Raw genomic sequence first — 6,465 nt, 5'->3', positions numbered from 1 at the left:
AGATGTGTGTGTGTGTGTATACACACATATGTGTGTGTGTAAAAGTATATATATGTATATATGGATAGATAGACAGATAGATAGATAGATAGATAGATAGATAGATAGATAGATAGATAGATAGATAGATATTTAACTGAGGCAGCTAGGTAGAGTGGGTAGAGTGGCAGCCCTAGAATCAGGAAGACTCATCTTCTTGAGTTCAGATCTGGCCTCAGGCACTTACTAGCTGTTTGATGTTGGGCAAGTCACTTAACCCCATTTGCCTCATTTTCTCTCATATGCAAAATGAGCTGGAGAAGGAAATGGCAAACTGTTTCAGTATCTATGACAAAAAAGAACAAATGGGGTCACAAAGAGTTGGACATGACTGAAAAAAATGAGTGAATATCATCATACATGTTAAGACCCCATATAGGGTGTTTCACAACTTCCTCTTTACTGGAATACTGGGTCCTCAGAGAATGTCTTTATATTGGATTTTAGAGGTAACACTGTGTGGCTATTGTCCTAAGGCTATAAGCTCATGAGCTCACATTGGTGTGTTTGTTATTAGCAGTCAACCAGTAGATCTAATTATCTTTTAGCACAGATGTTTACTGAGATGGTAGTAAGGTAAGACCAGTTGGTACAAAACATCTCCCCTCCCCTCCAATATGGGAAGTACTGTGCAATAAATACACATAAATATCTGCAGCAATAGTAGACTCAAACTTACAGTATAAAGATGTGAAACATCCATGTAGGATGAGATGTGGTAAAAGGTGACTCATAACTCCTGGTATTTCATGGCCTAGAAATCTTTTCTGTTGTATAGTCCTCACTCAGTTTCCCTCAGGTACAATGTCTCTTCTGGGAAGGCTGCTCAGCAGTCTTCCCAGGGCATACTCCTTTCTTGAGTCCACAGCTAGGATTCTTCTCTGCCACAAGAGGTCATGGTCCTTGAAACTGCTTCCTCCCTTGAGTGTTTCTCTGTTTTCATGCATGGTCTTGGGTTTATATCTCTGCTCCTAGCTGAATGAGTTATCTCGTCCTGGCTTAGTAGCTCTGATGATGTCATTGATGAAGAGTTGGAAAGTCACATCCCCTCCTTCTGCACAAAACACTTCCAAGTCTGGACTCTTCAACTTTCAACTGGAACTTCATTTAGCTATTTAAAGTCCCCAGAGGTGTGTTTAGCTTTGTTTCTCTTTTTGATCTAATCAAAATGGTTCACAGTTCATAAAAAAGATCACAGGGCAAAGATGCATCTTGTTTACACATTAAAACCTCGCCATGAGTGACTACATTCTGTGATTGTATCCACTGGGTTTGTGTTTGTGTTGGAGAATCACATCCTCATTGCTTTACACATACATATAAAGATATGCAAGACAAAATCAAAGTTGATACAACGTAGTTTTAGAGAAGAAAGGGCTAGCAGTTAGAAGGACCAGAAGAGACCTCCTCCCACAGAAGGAAATGAAATCAATCAATAAGTCACCAAGAGCTAATTAAGTGTGCTACTCACCAGATACTATGTCAGGTGCTCACAAGACAATTACAAAAGCAAATAATCAGTCCTTGAAATCTAAGGGCTTATATTCTAGTAGGAGATACAACATGGATTAACAACAATACCTATACTTAAAATACATATAATATACACCTACTATCCATATACATACATACAAACATAGACAAGAGGGTGATACAGTGTATAGACCTGGAGTCAGGAAGTCCAGCATCAAATTCTGTCTCAGATGTGCATTAGTTGTATGACCCTGGGCAAGTCACTTCACATCTCTGTACTGCAGTTTCTTCATCTGTAAGGAGTCTTTTTGAGGATCAAATGAGTTAACATATGTAAAGCACTTTGAAAGGTACTATATAAGTGCCACCTATTTTTATTATTACACACACACACACACACACACACACACACACACACACACAAAATGATCTGAAGGCACTAACAACTGGGAATGGTTTGCTTGGAGGTGGCACCTGAGAGGCTTCTTAAAGAAAGTCAAAAATTTCAAGAGGTTGAAGAGAGCCTTATGGGAGGTAGGTGAGATAGCCTGTAAAAATGCACAGAAGGGAAGATGGAATGTTGTACATGGAGAATTGCCAGTTAGTCTGTTAGGTTGGAGCTAGAGTTCAAGAGAGGGAGTAGTAATGTATGATTAGCTCAGAAAGATAGGTTTGGGGCAAACTGTGAAGGCCTTTAAATTCTGAAGACAGGACTTTGAACTTTATCATAGAGGCACCTGATTTGAAGTTTCTTGAACAGAGAATGACACAGTCTAACTTATGCCTTAAGAATATCACTTTGACAACTATATGGAAGATGGATTGGAGTGAGTAGAGACTTGATGGAGGGAGATGAATTAGGAGACATTATAATAACCAAAGTAAAAGGATTAAGCTGTTATGGAATTTCAGGCAACATTGAATGGGTAGGTAGAGAGATTTTTTTTGGGGGGGTGGGAAGCAGGTTGGTCTTCCAAGGCTCTGAAAGCATACCTTGTAAGTGCTCGCCCTTTCCCATATGCATCAGGCTAAACCTACTCTGAATTCCCATTTGCTCCCTTAATCACTAGATGAAATTAGATGGTAAAGCATCCCTGAAAATGGCTTTGCTCTTCCTCCATTCTCCCTTCCACATTGCTATACCATCCTGACGCTTTGGTTTTATTTTCTGTCAAAGTAATGGACAGATCCTAGATAAGAAAATGGGAACTAGTTATACAAGACATTTGAAAACACATGGTTGAGGGTAATATGACCCATGGCTATGTAAGTGGTATATGTCTCTACTTCTCAAATGAAGAATGGCCAGCATTGGCTGAGATAAGTAATTCCCCTGGAGAAAACATCTTCCTAGTGTCTAGTTGGATGTTTAGCAAGAGTTACACTGCGAAATGGTGTGGGACATAGTTTCTGCAATTCATGTAAAATTGTCATGAGTTTAGTTGTTTGCAAATACCCTGGAGCCAGATATGTTGGGTCAATTTTTAACTCTGCCACTGACTTGTCTTGGCAAGTGACTTTCACTCTCAGCTGTAGACAGAGAAGGTGAATAATTAACTGTCTCACAAAGTGATAGAAAGAAATGAGAAATCCCTTGGTCTTTTGCTCTAATCTCTCACAGAATTATAAAGGATAGCAGAATTATGCTTCACATAATCCTCCATTTAGTCTTCTTTTCTGTTGTTCAGTTGTTTTTAAGTCATGTCTGATTCATTGTGACCCCATTTAGGGTTTTCTTGGCAAAAATACTGGAGTGGTTTACCATTTCCTTAAACAGCTAATTTTACAGATAGGAAAACTGAGGCAGACAGGATTAAGTGACTAGCCAAGGGTCACACAGCTAGTAAGTGTCTGAGTCCAGATTTAAGCTCAGGAAGATGAATCTTCCTGACTTCAGGCCAGGCACCCTGTCTAATGCACCATCTAATTTCTCTCCTATGTTCAGTTGATAACACATATTTAAGAAACTACTCTGAGTGGGGATATAAAGGTAGTATATGGCACCCAATTACAGAAATGCATCATTTTAGGGTTGAAAGTTACTTTCAGATGGCTAACCATCTACTCTCTGCTTGAAGACCTCCAAAGGAGTGGCTAGACACCGACTTTCTAGATAGCCCCATGTCACTTTTTGACAACTCAAATTTCCCTCTTTGCAATTTCTACTCATTACTTCTGGTTCTTCTTTCTGAGAAAAAACAAAACAAGTCCAGTGCTTTGTTCCACAGCATAGCTCTTCAGATCCTTGGAAGACAACTATCATGTTCTTTTGTCCTTTTGGCATCTTCCCAAGGCTAAACATCCCTAATTCCTTTAACCAGTTCTAATATGGCATAGATTCAAAGTTGTTGTTATTTTTTTTTACCCATGTCACCTTTTTCTGGATATTTTCCAGCTTGTCAATGTCCTTTCTAATCTGCAGGTCTGAGAATTGAGGAATACTACTAAGTTGTCACTTAAACTAGAACATGATACTCCAGATGTAGTCTGACAAGAGGAGAGTACCGGGAGTTTATCACTTCCTTATTCCTGAGAGCTATACCCTCCATGCAGCCCAAGAGTATATTTGCATTTTGTCTGCTGCCACAACATGCTAATGAAACCTTTGAGTTCAGGTTTTCTGAAATCCCCAGAGATTTTCCAGACAAACCTGTCTAATCATGCTTCTCCTATCTTGTACTTCTCAAGCTGATCTTTTGAAGCAAAAACAAGATTTTATGTTTCTCCCTATTGAATGTCATATCATTAGATTCAACTCTGTTCTCAAAATGGTTGTACTCAATTGGGGTCATATAACATAGTGATATTATCATAGGATTTAGAATTACAGGGACCTTAGAGGTCAACTGCTTTAATCCCTTATTTTAATTAATGAAGAAACTGAGGTCCATAGAGGTAAAGAGACTTGTTAAATGTCACACAGGAGGACTTGTATTTAAGCTAAAGTCCTCTGGTTCCAGATTCAGTGCTCTTTCCATTACATCACGTTCTCTCTTTCTCTGTCTCTCTCTCTTTCTCTGTCTCTCTCTCTTGTTTTACTTCTGGTTTTTCTAGGATGTAATCCAAATCTGGGTAATAATATCCACCCCACCAGAGTTGAGATTGTTGAGAAATTTCTTTTCTAAGATATTTGACCTAAGTTTATTATCATCACTATTTTTTCCATAGTATAATGCCTCATTGTAGCATGGTGGCAACCATGGTTTCTCAAAGGTTATGCCAGTAGAGTTCAAGCTCTGATAGGTTCCCTAAATTTGGAAAGATCCATATTTGTCATTAGAGGAATGGCCCTACTCTGTTCTGAAAGGTCAATTTTGTTACAGAGGGAGGAGTTTTTCAGCCATAACAATTCTCAAAGTCATTTGTCAATTCATACAGAAGTGGCAATCTGTATGAGTGGATGGTAGAGTTACACCAACAAATTTAAAGGTCCCTATAACATTGAAGTATGAAGCACAATGCCAGTTACTTAGAATCCATGAAACTTTCCAACTTTGTCCTGGGGCAGGTAAAGTTAGACTAATTCATTTTTGGTGCCTGTTTGCTTTCATTCATTCATATTTACAAATGAGTACTGCTTCAGTTTTTACAATAAAGAGCATAGAGTAAGAAAAAAATGAGAAGAGGGAGATAGTCCAGATTGGCTGGAGCATAGAGCACATGAAGAGGCTTAGCTTAAGATAAAAACAGAAAGATAGGTTAGAGCTAGTTTATGTGGGATCCTAACATCAGGCAAAGGAGCTGACTATTCTTTCTTAGGTAATGGGGAGAGCCTAAAGGTTTTTGATGGTACAAAAGGATAAGTGATCTGGTCAGATATGTGCATTAGAAAGATTAATCTATCCCTCCCCCTCCCACTCCACTGCATCATGCTGTGCCTGGGTCTTGCTATCTTGGGTCCTACTGCACACAGAATGGGCTCTGGAAAGTCCCCAGACAAAGGATAGCACCACTGTAGCCACCGACCATCCAGGCACCTTTTGACTCGATTCTGGACACTTGCTGGGGGCCATGGCCATGCTGAGGGGAACTTTCAGTATGTCTGGAATAGCCCTCAGCAGACTTGCACAGGAGTGGAAAGCTTGTAGAAAAGATCATTCTTTTGGCTTTGTAGTAGTACCTACAAAAAATCCAGATGGCACAATGAATCTCATGAACTGGGAATGTGCCATTCCAGGGAAGAAAGGGACACCAACGGAAGGAGGCTTATTTAAACTACAGATGCTTTTTAAGGATGATTATTCATCTTCACCAAAATGTAAATTTAACTACCATTCTTTCACTCAAATGTGTATCCTTCAGGCACAGTGTGCCTGTCCATCTTAGAGGAAGATAAGAATTGGAGGCCAGCAATCACAATTAAACAGATCTTGTTAGGAATATAGTAACTTCTGAATGAACCAAATATTCAAGACCCATCTCATGCAGAGGCATGCACAATTTACTGCCCAAACACAGTGGAATATGAGAAAAGTTTTCACCCTCATAAACATTGATCTTGTGGCATCTTAAAAAGGAAAGGATTGGTTTGGCAAGAATTTGTTTACAGAAATTTTTGCAAAATCTAATGTTGCTATGTACAATGACTATTCACTTAGGGGAAGGGGTTGTGGGGATCATTTTCCATTTTCACCATTTGTATATAGTTCTGAATTCACTGAATTGCCCCCAGTTTTTTCATACAGGGTTTCTTCCTTTGGTCTTTTGTATTTTTGATTGTTATGTAAAACTTGATTTTATTTTAATATTGATGTTAGTATTTCAACTGCTGTAAAGTTATAAACTTTTATACTTCTATAAATTCCCCAGTATCTAGTTTCATTTGCTCTCTGATGCAAGCATGCTTACAAATGTTTAGAATTCTATTTAGCCTCTAGCTGGCTGTATGAAAAAGGAAATTCATAACCTCCCCCTTTTCTTACCCTTAATTTGTTTTTCTATCTTTCAGAGACT

General features: G+C 38.8%; 1 pseudogene; it reads left to right on the top strand.

Annotated features, from left to right (window-relative positions):
- The first annotated feature begins 5,550 nt into the window (after nucleotides 1–5,550).
- On the top strand, nucleotides 5,551–6,008 carry LOC114026643 (annotated as a pseudogene).
- Nucleotides 6,009–6,465: the final 457 nt, after the last annotated feature.

The sequence above is a fragment of the Vombatus ursinus genome, unplaced genomic scaffold, assembly GCF_900497805.2.
Source record: "Vombatus ursinus unplaced genomic scaffold, bare-nosed wombat genome assembly UNPS02014841.1, whole genome shotgun sequence".
NCBI lineage: Eukaryota > Metazoa > Chordata > Mammalia > Diprotodontia > Vombatidae > Vombatus > Vombatus ursinus.
This window is presented reverse-complemented; position numbering and strand designations above follow the sequence as displayed.